Source organism: Camelina sativa, chromosome 4 (genome assembly GCF_030686135.1).
Source record: "Camelina sativa cultivar CO46 ecotype springtype chromosome 4, ASM3068613v1".
NCBI classification, from domain to species: Eukaryota; Viridiplantae; Streptophyta; class Magnoliopsida; order Brassicales; family Brassicaceae; genus Camelina; species Camelina sativa.
The window spans coordinates 6390846-6406736 of record NC_141883.1 but is presented as its reverse complement, the minus strand read 5'-3'; the positions used below and the strand labels follow the sequence as shown (position 1 = coordinate 6406736).

General features: G+C 32.9%; 2 long non-coding RNA genes and 2 pseudogenes across 4 annotated transcripts; 2 read left to right on the top strand and 2 right to left on the bottom strand.

The window, feature by feature from the left end:
- Positions 1-455: 455 nt before the first annotated feature.
- Positions 456-3189, bottom strand: LOC147945494 (uncharacterized). 2 transcript variants are annotated; one of them, XR_015596594.1, is made up of 3 exons: positions 2469-3185; positions 950-990; positions 456-861 (listed from the first exon to the last, which is right to left on the bottom strand). It is a non-coding gene; the product is annotated as an uncharacterized LOC147945494 (long non-coding RNA). The 2 variants fall into 2 exon arrangements; XR_015596593.1 differs by having other exon boundaries at positions 950-3189.
- LOC147945493 (uncharacterized) lies at positions 2752-3664 on the top strand. Its single transcript, XR_015596595.1, has 2 exons — positions 2752-3031; positions 3184-3664. It is a non-coding gene; the product is annotated as an uncharacterized LOC147945493 (long non-coding RNA).
- A 142-nt stretch (positions 3665-3806) lies between these two features.
- On the bottom strand, positions 3807-7427 carry LOC147945492 (uncharacterized; annotated as a pseudogene). The gene is made up of 6 exons (XR_015596260.1): positions 7311-7427; positions 4996-7067; positions 4353-4885; positions 4107-4206; positions 3948-4019; positions 3807-3857 (listed from the first exon to the last, which is right to left on the bottom strand). The product of XR_015596260.1 is annotated as an uncharacterized LOC147945492 (transcript).
- A 3630-nt stretch (positions 7428-11057) lies between these two features.
- Positions 11058-14766, top strand: LOC109132450 (uncharacterized; annotated as a pseudogene).
- The last annotated feature ends 1125 nt before the right edge of the window (positions 14767-15891 follow it).

Below are 15891 nucleotides of genomic sequence, written 5' to 3'. Positions count from 1 at the left end.
TGCCACAGAAAAAATATAGCAAATATTATTACAAATTTGCAACGAAGTAATATATTGCTATATGTGTTGTATTAATGCAACAGTATTTATGCAGCAAATTAGTGGTATAATCACGACGGTCTAATGCAACTATACATTGTCGTAAATAAATGCTACGTAAAATATAAAGCAAAAAATATTGCAAATTTGTAGTAATTATTTTTAAATATACGCTCGTCGCATATATTTTTTGACGATGCTCACAACTAAAAATGTTGCAAAAATATTGCCACTGCAATTTTTATTTCATTACATTATTAGTCATAAATATCATTGCCTAATTCCACTTAATTTTGCAACATTAATATGAATCACAGTATTTTTCTATATTTTTGTTGGACACATGATTTGTTAAATTATAATTTTTTATTTAAAACTTTCTTTTATTAAATGTATATTATGATAAGGAAAAACAATGAAAGAAATAACGAACTTTATTAAATAATAAAATATTAAAATATTCCAAAATGTAAAAATTAAAAATAATAGAAAAAACCAACCATAAATAAAAACTAAGTTCATAATAAAAACCTAAAAAGCATAACTAAAAATCATAACTAAAACAAGTAAATGAAACTTATTTGTTCACACCATTAATGGATTGACGGGAGAACAACATGTCAAACATTCTCTAATCCTTCAAGCTTAATGAACCTCTCTCTGATTTCTGCATTCTCTTTGTAAAGTTCTTCCAACTTTTGTTTGATAGTCTCTATCATTTTCCACATTCTTTTCAGAGGTGGCTACCACTCCACCGTTGACTGAGAGTTCATTGAGAAGAGCTCCTAGTCCAAACACACGACCGTTTGTTGCCTCCACAATCTATAATATATGGTAAAAACATTTATGAGACAAAACATTTATGATAAATACTTGGAAATCAATAGAAGTTTTGAAAATTTATGTTTACCTTTAAATATATTTCATTCTTCTTTTCCTGAGTTAGCTCCTCTATTGCCCACAAGTTGGATTTAAACAAGTCACATGATGAACAAGTTTCTCTTTGGTTATTTATTTAGTTTTCTTCTATTTCTCAATGTAAGACATGTTCGAAAGTTTTTTGGTTCTTCTAGAACTAAGACATGTTCGAAATTTTTCTCTTATGCATCAAGCTAGTTTCTATTTGGTTATTTATTTAGTTTTCTTCTATTTCTAATAAAAGATGGAAGTCATGAGAAGAAACGTGTAAGTCATAGCATATGCTTATAGGGAGAAAATAGCATATGCTTCTCCGCTTATTAGGGCATGTTTATAGGGAGATCAGTTTAGAGTGTTCTTAGAGTATAAATATTGTGAAAATAATGTAAGATCAGTAGTTAAGAACTTTTGTTAAAAAGTTAGTTATTGGGAGAACATGTTTAAGATCTTAATATTTAATAATATAATATTCTTATAGAAATTTACGAATGTTTAATAAATACATAGATTAATGTTTAATAAAAAATTTAAGAATGTTTAATACTATTTAATAATATAATATTTATTAATATTCTTAAACATATTGCAATTATAAAAATTTATAAAATAACATTTTAATTGCAAACTTATAAAACTTTTACTAAAATTCAAAATACAATGCCATATTTTTATGAAACAAAAAAAACATTGTAAATAAAATTTTAAAAAAAAACAAACAAACATATTACTTAATTAATTAAACAAGATAAACATTTTATTTAATTAATACATAGATTAATGTCTAAATTTATTCCATATATTCTCAACCAATCCGAGAGAGACACGTCACACAAGATCAGACCCAAGAACAGTTCTAGAATAAGATCAATGAGCCTGATCTTAAGTCCACTATTCAATTATTTTCATTTTTAAAGGGCCTAAGAACACACTCCATCTGATATACCTATAAACATGGCCTTAGATCACCCAAAGACACTATATGAGATTATCACAACACAAGTAAAATCTGGTCATGGCATATTATTAGTATTTTGTTTTGTTGTTTGATAAAAGAAGATATATTTACCTTGCAACATTCAAATCCATCATCAAACTAATGATCTAAAATTCCTAGCATGGAAAAAGTTGTTGTGTTTCTTCAATCCTCTAGGAAACTATATGAGCATTCAATTTATTGTATAGATGTTTCCATCTTTTCTTTTTCTGAATTGACATAGTCTAATCAAGAGCAAATCGAGCAACCAATTAATCTTTTCTTAAACTCAGGTAAATCAATGAATTTTCATCTCCGCCAGTTCCTCTATACCAGTTCTTCTACTTTGAAACTCAATGAAACCAATCATAATTATTTCTCCTATTGATCAATTCTGAAAAATCTATCAACTAAAAGGATCGATGCTTTAAACAATGAGATTTCAACATCCCGTATCAAACTATCACGATTCTCCATCTAAATTTCCGATAACCTAACGGCGAATATATCCGATCATGTTCCAAGTTAGAATTGATACCTGAGTTGGTGGATTCGATGAGTTAGGATGCTCGTCTCGATCCGTTAACACAGATCATCGATTTAGATATGCTTCTCCACATCTGAGCTTGAATCGGAAAAGAGATCGGAACTCCACAGCGACGAGAAGCTAAGAACTCGTAAATGGAAGAGATCAGAAGTATAATCGGAACCTTTTTTGTTTGTCGGCGTGTAATAGGAAACTTAGAGCATAACCGATGGGATCAGTTTTATTTTTTTAATAATAAAAAGTAATAAAAATAAATTTTTAATCGTTTAGTTACAGAGACCTGTGTCTCTGCGAAGAGAAAATAAGACACAAACGATAGAAGAGATAGGGAGAAGAATGATTTTTCATAAGTCGATTCACAACCCATCCGTTTCCAGTTAAAAATGATCTCTTCAATTTTGGGTATTAATCGATTGATTTCGGAGGAGAAGACGGCGAAGCCACCGCAGGAGCAGGTCTCTGTCTGGTCATCTGCTTCTGCCGCTGTCAAAGTCGTGACTTCCACACCACCTGGATTGTCCGAAACCTCTATCAGTGATTCAGACGACGATGAGGTAACCTCAGTAATATATATTTCAATTAGGAGTCGCTAGGTAGTTCTGAAATCAATCTTATTGTTTGTGTTGTTTGGTTCTGCTCTTGTTAGTATTGTTTGGTTCTGTTCTTGTTTTGTTTTTCTCATGTGTGGTTTGCTTCTCATTTGCAGGTTAACGTTAAGTCGGTTTCTTGTAATGCATATAACACCTCAAAAAAAAAAAAAAAAACTGTGAAGACAAAAGATGAATATCCATAAAGCAAAAACTAAAAGTAGTTCTCTTGTTTAACGACTAAAAAAAATAATTAAATTAAAAAATCAGTCTGAATCGTCATCTGTTGTATCAGAATCATGGGATACGTCACCTGGAGCTGAGTCTAGTTCTTCATCAAAAACATCATCAAGGGTAACAAATTGTCCTTGCTGATCAGCTAAACCATCAACCGTTAAAAACGGATCAGCCTCAACTAACGTACAATCATTTTCATATTGCAAAGGGCTCGGATCCACCTCTTCACTGGATATGATCTTCCCTCTTGGTTGTATCTTTATTGCAGCATACCAATCCTCCTTCTTTTTACTTAGACAAGGATATGATACAAAACATACCTGGTTTGCTTGGCTAGCAAGAATAAAAGGATCATACTTTCCATATCCACTAGCATGATTAACATTGATAATCCCCGATTTATTTATGCGTATACTTTTACCCATTGTTGAGTCATACCAGTTGCATCTAAAGAGAACAACTCGGAAACCAACAATTTTCGGGTAATAGAGCTCCAATATTTGTGTCAAGATTCCGTAAAAGTCAGACTCTTCATTAGAATCACTGCAAGATGCCCCTTTCACACAAACACCATAGTTGAATGTATTTCGATCTTTTCCGTGTGAAAGTTGTAACCTCGACTAAAAAACATCGGCCAAATTGTTACTTTAGTTGCTGGAGCTTGTACTAATTCGTGTAACCATTTTGGATATACACTACGGTTTGTGTCTAGTTGAATCTGCAAAAATACAGTAGTTAAATAACATACTAGAATGAGCAACATATTTAACTTTTGTAATTACACAAATATTAACTTAATACTTACATGTTTCTGTAACCATGATGCGAATTGCAATTCTTTTAACTCATGTAACTGAGACGCGTTAGTAGTGGTATATGTGTTTTTCATGTCCTCGTCAAACAACCTACACAAGCAAGTATAGAATTTGGGTATAAAAAAAAAACTACAACAAAAATCTACCGATTTGCTCAATGTACGTGAACTAAGAGCTGGCATTATTATAAGAGATACATTAGAAAATTATTAAATTAAATAAGAGAGATAGCATACCTTTCAAAACGATGTAGATAACCACAATTTAGAAGGACATATGAATGTGCACGCTTGTAATCTTTAGAATCTAACCAAACATCCTTAGATTTACCACTGCCTCGTCCACCTTGTATAAATATCTCAGGAATATCAGGAAATGAATAATCATATGCGACACCTCCATCGTCATTGCGAGAACCATTGCGACTCTTGGTTTGGATATGAGTTTCGAAATAATAAGAGCTGAAATCTGAAATTTCCTCGTTCACATATTGTTCCACGATAGATCCTTCGATTTTAGCTTTATTTTTTGCTTTTTTCTTTAAATGATACATATAACGCTCAAATGGATACATCCATCTGAACTGAACAGGACCACCTAGTTGCCTCATAAGGAAGATGAATCGCCAAATGTTCCATCACATCAAAAAAAGAAGGTGGAAATATTTTCTCCAAATTACACATAACAACAACAATGTTAGTTTTCATAATTTCCACCGACTCTTTTTCTAAAGTCTGTGTGCATAGATCACGAAAGAACAAGCTTATACCTGTCCAAATAAAAAGAAACCAACAACATAAAATTTAATCAATGCTTAACTACTTTACACAAAAAGAGACCAACAACATAAAATCACATCCATAAGAAACGAAAACATACCTGAAAATTCTTGGTGGATGTTGTTTGGTAGCAACTCAGCGAAAGCAATCGAAAGAAGTCTTTGCATAAACACATGGCAATCATGACTTTTCAGTTTAGAAAGTTTAACTCCATCTGAAGAAGATATCTTTGATGCATAACCATCTGAAAAATTTAACTTCATCTTTTAACCAATTAAAAAGACATTCCTTGCCCTCCGAAGTCAGTCTAAATAATGGAAATGAAGCTTTTCCATCATTGGTCATATGGAGATCTTTTCGGTTGCAAATCTCTGCCAAGTCAACACGAGACTTAAGATTGTCTTTTGTTTTTCCTGCAACATTCAACAACGTATTGATGATATTTTCAAAAAAGTTTTTCTCGATATGCATCACATCAAGATTATGACGAAGGAGAAGACTTTTCCAATAAGGTAATTGCCAAAATATGCTTTGTTTGTGCCAGTTATGTGTTTCGCCATATCCTACTAGTTTTGAATGTCCTTCCCCTCCACAATCAACTGTTCTTGGTAAACTACACACATGATCACTCCACAATTCCTCCCCCGAATACACTGTTGGTGGATCTGAATCAACCATTTTGTTTTTTTCTGAAGTTTTTCTTGTTACGTCGTAAACTATGATCTTTTGGAAGAAAACGACGGTGACAATCAAACCAACATGTTTTTCTCCCATTTTTCAACCAAAAAGCACCAGTATCATCCATACAATAAGGGCATGCTAAGCGACCATGAGTTGTCCATCCAGATAACATAGCATATGCAGGAAAATCACTAATTGTCCATAAAAGCATAGCTTGTAACGTAAAATTTTGCTTCAGTGATACATCATAGGATTCAACTCCATCATTCCACAAAGAATTCAGCTCATCTATGAGAGGCTGTAGAAATATGTCTAAGCTCCTTTTGGGATGGTTGGGGCCAAGAATCAGTATTGTGAGGAATAAGAACTCTCGTTTCATGCACATATCAGGTGGCAAGTTATATGGAGTTAGTATAACAGGCCATAACGAATAATTTTGACCAAACATTCCAAAAGGATTAAATCCATCAGTACATAAACCAAGATACATATTTCTAGGCTCATTAGCAAAATCAGGATATACCTTGTTGAAATGTTTCCATGCTTCACCATCTGATGGATGACACATTACATCACTACTGTGGGTTGAATAATGTTCTTTGTGCCATCTCATTAGTGAAGCTGTTTTCTTTGATTGGTATAATCTTTTTAGCCTATCAGCAATCGGAAAATAAAACATTCTCTGAAACGGAACTTGCTTTTTTTCAGGTTCTTTCGCATTTGTAAATCTGTCAGATCCACAAAATCTACAGTTTTTTTCGTCTGCATTGTCTTTCCAGAAAATCATACAATTCTTCTGACACACATCAATCTTTATGTAAGGCAGACCCAAAGATCTCATTAACTTCTTCGTCTCATAATATGAGGTAGTGACCTTGTTATCTTTAGGCATGTAGTCTTTCATCATCTGAGCAATAGAATCCATACAGTTTTCTGATAAATTATAATCTATTTTCAGAGTCATATACCTAGATGCCAGTGATAATCGTGAAAGTCCTTCTCCACATCCATCATATATTTGATGTTGGCTTGCGTTTAACAGACTAAAAAACTTTTTGGCTTCTTCGTTGGGCTCTTCTTCCATGTTCTGATTAGATGGCATACGCCCATCAAAAGCATTTGTAACCATCTCGACATAAGTGTTTTGAACAGGCATAGAAAATTCTCTGGAGATGCTTGTATCTTCATCAATATAAAGTCTTCTCCTTGTGAAACCCAAACAAAATAATTGGGCATAAACCCTTTATTATATAAGTGACCATTAACTATCTGTTCAGTAAAAGCATGTCCATTCTCACACCTAATGCACGGGCAAAATATTATGTTCTTCTCAATATATAAGACATGGTTTTTCGCAACAGTTATGAACTCTTTCAATCCATCTAGGAATGCATCTGAGACTTGATTGGTAGTTGGATCTATTCTTGCATACATCCACTGCCTGAAAGCATGATTATCGTTACTTGACGACATTTAAAAATTCCAGAACTTCTGCAAAAGCAAATAAAATTAAAGTCTTATTACTCAAAGTACTTCTGTTGGTTGATATAAGAATGAAAGAAAAATATATATAAAAATCATGTCACAGTATTAATAAAATTTTAAATCAAATAAAGTATGAGTGGTGGTGAAGATGCTGATAATGAAGGCTACGCCTAGCACCACCAAGAGAAAAACACGTCTGATATTGTTAATTAAAATAAAATATTAAAGGACGTTATGCAAAAAATTAACCTTAGCCTTCAAGTAAAGAAGTGGTGAAGATGCTGATAATGAATCTTGTCTAATTATCAGCTGAGGTACAAGTTTTTAAACCACCAACTCTTTAAACGATCTCTCCTCTGTTTTTTGGTCTCTGCGCTGTTTTTTTTTTTTTTTTGTCTCTGTTCTATTTTTTTTTAATAATAGAATGAAGTTTGTAACTTATATGGAAAGGGAGAAGAGAAAAAATAAAAACAATGTAATAGTATTTTATTTAATAAGGGATAGCTTCAAAATAAAGAAAAGATAATAGTTGTACGTGGCTCCACTACATCTTTAAGTTTTTTTTTTTTTTTAATTAATTCTAGCTAAAACTTAAATAGAGTTTGATAAGAAAAACTTATCTTTGTGAAGATATGAGAGAAGGAAGCCACGTTATAGTCCTATACTTAACAGATAATGATCAAACTCTTTTGTTATATCTGTTTTAATATATTGTTATTTTCTTTTTAGAGAACTCAATTCCAAAACCTGACCACTTAAACCGAATTTACTGTACCAATACCCTAGAAGTCTCCACTCGGATTACAAGCTTACGTTACCATATATTTTATATTATAAATGAGCAAGTAATATACAAATCATATATAATCCAACTAAACCAAAAAACATATATCACACGTTAATAAATTTACAAAATATTATAGATTTCAATTAGTAATTAAATTAAAAAATATAATATATATTAAGGTAAATTTTTTAAAAATAATATGTTGCAAAAAAGGTGTAAATTGTTGTTAATACAGTAACAAATGTGTAACATATTTTGCCACATATTTTTACTAAAATTTTCTTGCAAAATAGCAACAACTAATAACCGTTGAATATTTTTTGCAAAATTTGCAAGACATTTTTGTATATCGTAATAATGTTACTAATTTGTAACGAAAAAATGCAGCGGACAATTTTGTCACTATGTTGCAATAAATTTGTAATAAAATTGTTACGTATATTCATCATTGCAAAAATGTAGCAAAAAATATTACAAAATCTTAACGAATACGATCATTGCAAAAATATCGTGGCAATAGCACTATTTTCTTGTAGTGCCTAATGTCCGCAATGTACCTGCTTTGACCTGGTCACGAACAGTGTGAAAATCAATCTCTATGTGTTTGGTGCGTTCATGGAACACCGGGTTCATAGCAATATGAAGAGCAATTATCGTAGAACAACTTCGCAGGACATGTAACTTTGACGCGGAGGTCTTTGAGAAGTTGTTGTAACCAGATGATCTCACAAGTCGCATGTGCCATAGCTCGATATTCTGACTCCGTACTGCTCCGACTTGTGACTGCTTGTTTCTTCGACTTCCAAGATATAAGAGAAGTACCAAGATAAATGCAATAGCTTATAATTGATCGTCTAGTGTCCTTGCAAGTACCCCAGTCAGCATCTGTAAAACCATTTAAGCACAACTCTGTATCTGCATAATACATCAAACCTTGTCCAGGATTAGCCATGATATAGCGTAGAACCTTATGTGTAGCCTGCAAATGGACATCGGAGGGAGCTGATATGAACTGACTTACTTGGTTTACTGCAAAGGTAATATCATGTCTTGTGATTGTTAAATATAACAATCAACCTATTAGTTCTCTGTAAGCTTCCGGACTTGGAAGAAGGGTACCCATGTCTTTAGTGAGATGCACATTAGGATCCATAGGAACCGAGCTTGGCTTGCAATCGAGGAATCCAGCATCAGAAAACAAATTATGGGCATACTTTCACTGACAAACAGAGATTCCCTTATCAGATCGAGCTATCTCCAAGCCTAAAAAAAACCTAGCAGGACCTAAGTCTTTAATCTTGAATTTAGACTTTAATAGATCCTTTAAGTTCTCCACTGCCTTATAATTATCACTTGCTATCATGATGTCATCTACATAGACAAGCACAACAACAAAAACACCAGTTCCCTCTTTGACAAACAGTGTATTATCAGCTGGGGACTGGATATAATTCGCACCAAGTAAGACAGAAGAGAGTCGTTTGTACCATTGGCGAGAGGCTTGTTTAAGGCCATATAAGGACTTAAGGAGACGACAAACTGGATTTGGAGGCAATGTAGTGTTTGGTGGAGGTGTATAACCAGGAGGCAAACACATGTAAATCTCCTCTTCAAGATCTCCATGGAGGAAGGAATTCGAAACATCCATTTGCGTGAGACTCCAACCCTGTTTAGCAGCAAGACCCCAAGACCAAGGATAAACTTCACACTAGTCAACTTAGCCACAGGTGAGAAGGTATCCAAGTAATCTACACCCTCCTGTTGAGTAAAACCCTGTGCCACCAAGCGAGCCTTGTATCTCTCCACACTGCCATCAGAAAAATATTTTATGGTAAAGATCCATTTGCAACCTAAAAATTCTTACCCGCAGGTAGTGTGTGAACCTCAAAAGTTTTGTTCAGTTCAAGAGCTTGTAACTCGTTATTAGCTGCATCAGTCCATTTCTTTGATTTCATAGCCTCAACAAACGATTTTGGTTCCATTTCAAGACTATAGGAAAAGATATAGGATTGAAATTATGGAGAAAGTTTATCATAAGATATAGTAGAAGTAATAGGATATGGAGTAGTAAGTATAGTTGTAAGAGGTAAAGTAGAGGTGAAAGGTACTAAAGAACAGTGATACTCAGACAAATAACTAGGGGGCTTAGTAGTTCGTTTAGGCCTAGTAACTATCAGAGTCACTCTCAATGTTATGCTCAGTTGCAGTATCGATGGTGCTAGAATTGAAATGCGTATTAGATGTTGATGCAGATGAATGATCAATCAAAGAGCTTTCAAAATCACTAGCAGACTCAGAATCAACAAAAAGTAGAGGTGGTGGTAAAGGCAAAATATGATTAGGAAACATATCAACAGAGGAGGAAAGAAGTTCACTTGTTTTAAAAGAAAATTGGTTTTCTTGAAAAACAACATTTCTGAAAATGGAAATTGAATTGGACTCTAAATCAAAGACTTTATACCCTTTGAAACCAGCTGGATAACCAAGAAAAACACATGGCCTAGCTCTAGGAGAAAATTTATGTATATCCTTTGAGTAAGTTGATACATAACACAAACAACCAAAAGACTTTACTAGACTATAATCTGGTAATTTATTAAGAAGAAGCTCAAAAGGAGATTTATTATCAAGTAAAGGAGATGGTATCCTATTGATTAAGAACACAGCTGTTAAAACACAATCACTCCAATGTTGTAAAGGAATATTAGAATGAAAAAGTAAAGAGCGAGCTACATTTAACAAGTGTTGATGTTTATGTTCAACTACTGAATTTTGTTGTGGTGTGTAAGTACATGAGAAATAATGCACCATTCCATTTTCTTTAACAATGACATTGAAAGTTAACTCAGGGGCATTGTTAGAACGTATAGCTTTAATTTTTGAATTATATTGAGTAGAAATGAGTTTAATAAAAGCTGGAAAAATAGTAGAAACATCATTCTTATTTCTGAGCATATAAACCCAAGTGACTCAAGTACAATCATCAACCAACGTTAAAAAATATCTAAAACCTTCAATAGACTCAACAATAAAAGGACCCCAAATGTCAAGATGAACAAGATCAAAAGGTTTTTCAGCTAGATTATTATGTGAAATAAACGCTAATCTCTTTTGTTTTGCTAAAGGACAGATTTTACATTGCATAACATCTAATGATTTTTGTTTCAAAGAAGGAATATGACTAACGAGTTTATGTAAAGCAGATAGAGATGGATGCCTCAAACGTTGGTGCCAAAGAACGCCATCTTCCAAGACAGAACCAGCAAAAGAACAAACCACAGGATAAATATATATATATATATATATATGTTATATATGTTTTATATCATGTTATAAAATTGTAGCTCCAGTTGATAATATACCTTATAAGATTTGTTACACAAATCACATGCCACTTTTTGTAACGGCTTGAATATCATTTTTTCTATATTTCCTGACCATTGATTTTGTTTTTTAGATAGATTATTTTTTCAAAATTCTTTTTCATAGTTTTCTCAAAAAAAAAGTGTGCTCCTTATTAGATCAAAACTTTTAAGTTAAGTTAAGTTAAGTAATTAATCTTTTCTTTCTTGTAAGTAAAATTTAATAATAAATCTTTATAGTATATGTTTCTTAGAAACTAATGTTTCACTTCAATTTTATTTTCATGTTTAGATTTTTATAAATACAATTACAGAACTTGTTTTTTTTACTCCACCATGCATTAAAATCTTACTTACATTCTAAAGACTAAAACTCATTAATCCATTCTAAATTTTGGAATATAATCATTTTTTAGTTGTAATTTTAATAATAAGATTGTTACTAAAAAAAATTTATAGTATTATATTTACTATTTTCAAATTTTCATTTAATTTACTTAATTTATTTTTAGATAGTTATTATTTTTATTATTTATAAAAAATTATATTATTGTTTATACTATTTTAAAATTTAATTAATTTTAGTTAATTCGTTTTTTTATTTTTACTATTATTAGTTATAATTAATAAATATGTAATGAATGAATATTAAAAAATAGTATTTTTATGCAAAAAAAATTGATTAGGTGGATGCTGAAGTGGAGGAAGGAGAAATGAGTAAAGGTAACTTTATATATATAGATGAGTGAGTTGAATTTTAATGCGTATAGTGGAGGTGTTCAATATTTTGAGAAAATCTAGATGGATTAATTTGTGTTGAATGCAAAAGGAATGGGGCTTCGATGTTAAGTGGCACAAAAGGAAGCTTTTTTTTTCTAATATTTATTATTTTCTATTGGGTTTTCAGATTTTTGTGTTTTTTTTATCTTTTTCCAATTATTTGTGCTCAATTATTTTGTAGTAATTAATTTTTTAGAGAAAAGAAATTTATATCAAAATTCATCATCATTTGATATCTATATACATAGACTAGTTTCGTTTCATTTGAACATAACAATAATTTGGTTAAAATAAAACATAAAACAAAATTGTTAACAACAATTTATGTAATTTTCCAATTATAAAAATAATTTTTATTCTTTTGTAGTTACAAAATTAGAATAAAATTAAAAGGAATTTAAAATAAAATTGTTAAGGTAAGGTGTTGATTTTAATTAAAAAAAATTATTGTAAAGGTTAAAATTAAAATGTGTGTTGAATAACGAAATGAAAAAAAGAAAAGATGAAGTAGAGTGTTAAAAAAAAAAGGATGGATGTTTAATTTTAGAACCATTGTAAATAGTTTAACTGAAACAACCCGTTATTTTTTAATTTGCATATTTTTCAACTTCTGATAAGCACAAAAGCCATGGATTCCGAGATTTTACAAGGCCACGACCATTCTCTATTTACAACAGTGAAGGTTTGGAGTGCGCGATGCTTGCGATCTATCGTTTCGTGAGGGCTACTCTTGCAATATATGCAAGTTTACGATTCACAGGAAATGTGCATTTGTGTTCAAGAGACAAGAGACGTTTGAGCATCCTTCTCATGTTGGGCATCGCCTTAAGCTTCTCACAACGGGGACTCTTGATCACACCGACCCGAAATGTCATAGTTGCGGCAAAAACACTAAGCGTCTTCATTATCATTGCTCCATCTGTACGCTCAGTTTGGACATTGATTGCATGGTTGATGCTTTGTGTGCCCGAGCCCATCTTAATATGCCGTGGCACCACCATCCTCTACTCATGGTTGATTTTGGACTTACCATGCGGTGCGATGTTTGTCTTACACGCCATGGATATGGCTACTTTTGCCCTCGTTGCAGGTTGGTGGTTCATGATGGATGTGTCTCTGTATTTAACTCACTAGAGATCTCTCACCCTTCTCATGTCAGACACCCTCTTAATCTTCTCACCCACGGAGCTCCAGATTACACAGATCCAGAATGTCATTTATGTGGTAAAGACACTGAGAACTTACTTTACCATTGTGATATGCGTAAGTTCAACTTGGATATGAGTTGTGTGATTGAAAAAACCCCACCAGTTGCTCTTTCAAATCTGAAGGTCCATGAGCATACCCTCACACTCATGCCAAGATTGATCTCTTTTGTTTGTGATGCTTGTGGGGAAAAAGGCGACCGTTCTCCTTATGTATGTAATCAGTGCGATTACATGGTCTTCCATCAAGATTGTGCTCATTTACCACGCGTCATTCATGTCAATCACCATGATCATCGTGTCTTGTACAAGTATCCTCTTGGTCCTGGAGAATGGACATGTGGAGTTTGTTGGGAAGAAATTGTTTGGTCATATGGAGCATATTCATGTTCCTTATGTCCTAACTACGCTCTTCATTCATGATGTGCAATAAGCAAAGACGTATGGGATAGGAAAGAGCTTGATGGAGTACCTGAAGAAATTGAAGATATTAGGCCATTCAAGTTGAATGATGACAACACAATCACTTATTTCGCACATGAACATGACATGCACCTCCTCAACAAAGATGGTATAGCTCTCGCTGAAAGCATCTTGTGTGGAGCATGTGTTCGACCCATCGGTTCTAACACATTCTACAACTGTTCAGATTGTAGTTTAGTTTTCCATGAAACATGTGTGAATCTTCCCTAGAAGAAAAGACATTTTCTAAACCCAAGACCTCTTTCTCTTCATCCTTATACCAAAGAAAAGTGTGATGCTTGTCTTCAAATTTGCTGCGAAGGGTTTATGTATATTGATAGAGCTCAAAGGTTTGACTTAGTGTGCTGTTCAATCACGGTGCCTTTTATCCATGGAAGTCATCCTCATCCTTTACCTCAAACTACAATATGGTCACTTGAAAACATGCCAGAGCTGCGGCATTCATGAAAAAGGAGTCGTCCTAGGTTGTATCATATGCAATTATTTTTTGGATTTTCGCTGTGCTACTCTACCATTAATGGTGAAACTTCCTAGGTATGACGATCACCCACTCACTCTTTGTTTTGGAGAAAAGGCAAGCGGAAAGTATTGGTGTGATATATGTGAAAGAGAAAAAAACCCAAAGACTTTGTTTTACACGTGTAAACATTGTAGAGTCACTTTGCATGTTCTGTGTGTACTTGGGGATATTGGTGTGATATTGAGTTACTACCTAACAATAGACCTTCACGACCTTTCTGTAACAATAGCTATACTCGTTGTCCAGGTCCTTTTATTCTTAAGGATTCTTTCGAAGACAAGTTATTTTGTTCTTATTGTTGTTTCAGCCGTTTCAACTTCTGGAGAACTCTAAGGAAGGCGATTAAAGTCATACACCCTCCATGGGCAGAAACCAATACTTATTAATAAGGTGTCTATGAAACCAAAGAAACACATCACTTCTATTGTGGCATCTTATATGGGACTCTTTTGCTAACAAGGGCCTGGCTGGTTCAAACGCAGCGTTTGCGGTTGCGGTTGAGGTTGTGGGAGATTGCGGAAGCAGGTGGTTGAGGTTTCAAGCGTTATTAAACGTTTTGAATGACTGATTTAGTGTTTTAAAATGGATGCGTTTGCGGGAGGTTTACGACTAGTTGACCAGCGGGTACGGTTAAAACATAATAAATGTAATATATAATTATATAAATGTTTTAAAACACCAAAAAAAATTATTAAACTTGATTTATAATTATAATTCATTAAAACTACTAAAATAATTATTCAAAAAATAGATAAATTTCATATTGAAGCGAGAGTTGAGAAAAGTCATTGGTGATTTGTTGTAATATTTTTCACAAATAATTTTATTTTCTTAAATTTCTGATGAAATATTATATATTTAGATTTTTTTTGAACCTATGTGCGATTTGCCATTAAATTTACATCAAGTTTTTTGGGTTATTGTTAATTAAAATCTTACTTTCTTGTATAATTATTTATTTTTAATCTTCTCGATCGTATATGTACTTCATTTTCTCTCATCCTTAATGGATAAAATGGTTAGGTAGAAGATTTCTGAAAAAATATTTCAGTATCATTGATTTGTTTTAATTTAAAAAAAAAAATCCAACCGCAACCGTCCACAACCGCAAACACTTGCGGGAAGCACCTTTTAGAATTCAGTGGCTTCAAGCGGTTGGGAACGATTGGAAGCGATTGGGAACGATTTGTGTGATTGGTACCAATCGCTAGCAACCGCTACCATCCACAAATATAGCATTTGCGGGAGGTAGTGGGAAAACCAATCAACATCTAAATTGGGCACAATGATTTAAGTTTGTTTCTTGTTTGTGTTATGAGCCATTTGGATATTGGACCGTAGCTAGTGGTTGTGTAAAACATTTTACTCTAATGTTTTAAGTTGTTAAACAACCGGTCAATGCCTCAAAATTGAGGAAAAAATAAAGAAATTTTTAAAGCCATGTTGAGCTTTTTGTAACGTATTTAGAATGTTCGTTCTTAATTTACTTATAATCATTAACTTGTATACTTTTATTTTTTGTTTTGGTTGTTATGGACGTGAAAGAAAATTTCCATGTAGGACTTGAAAATAAGGGGAAGTTTCAACTATGCGTTACAGTTTTTGTGCTTTTGGGTTCAACTTAACTATTTCGAGTGGGTATAATATAATTTCCCTCTCATCTTGTTCGGTTTCCAATCCCAAATTTTCATTT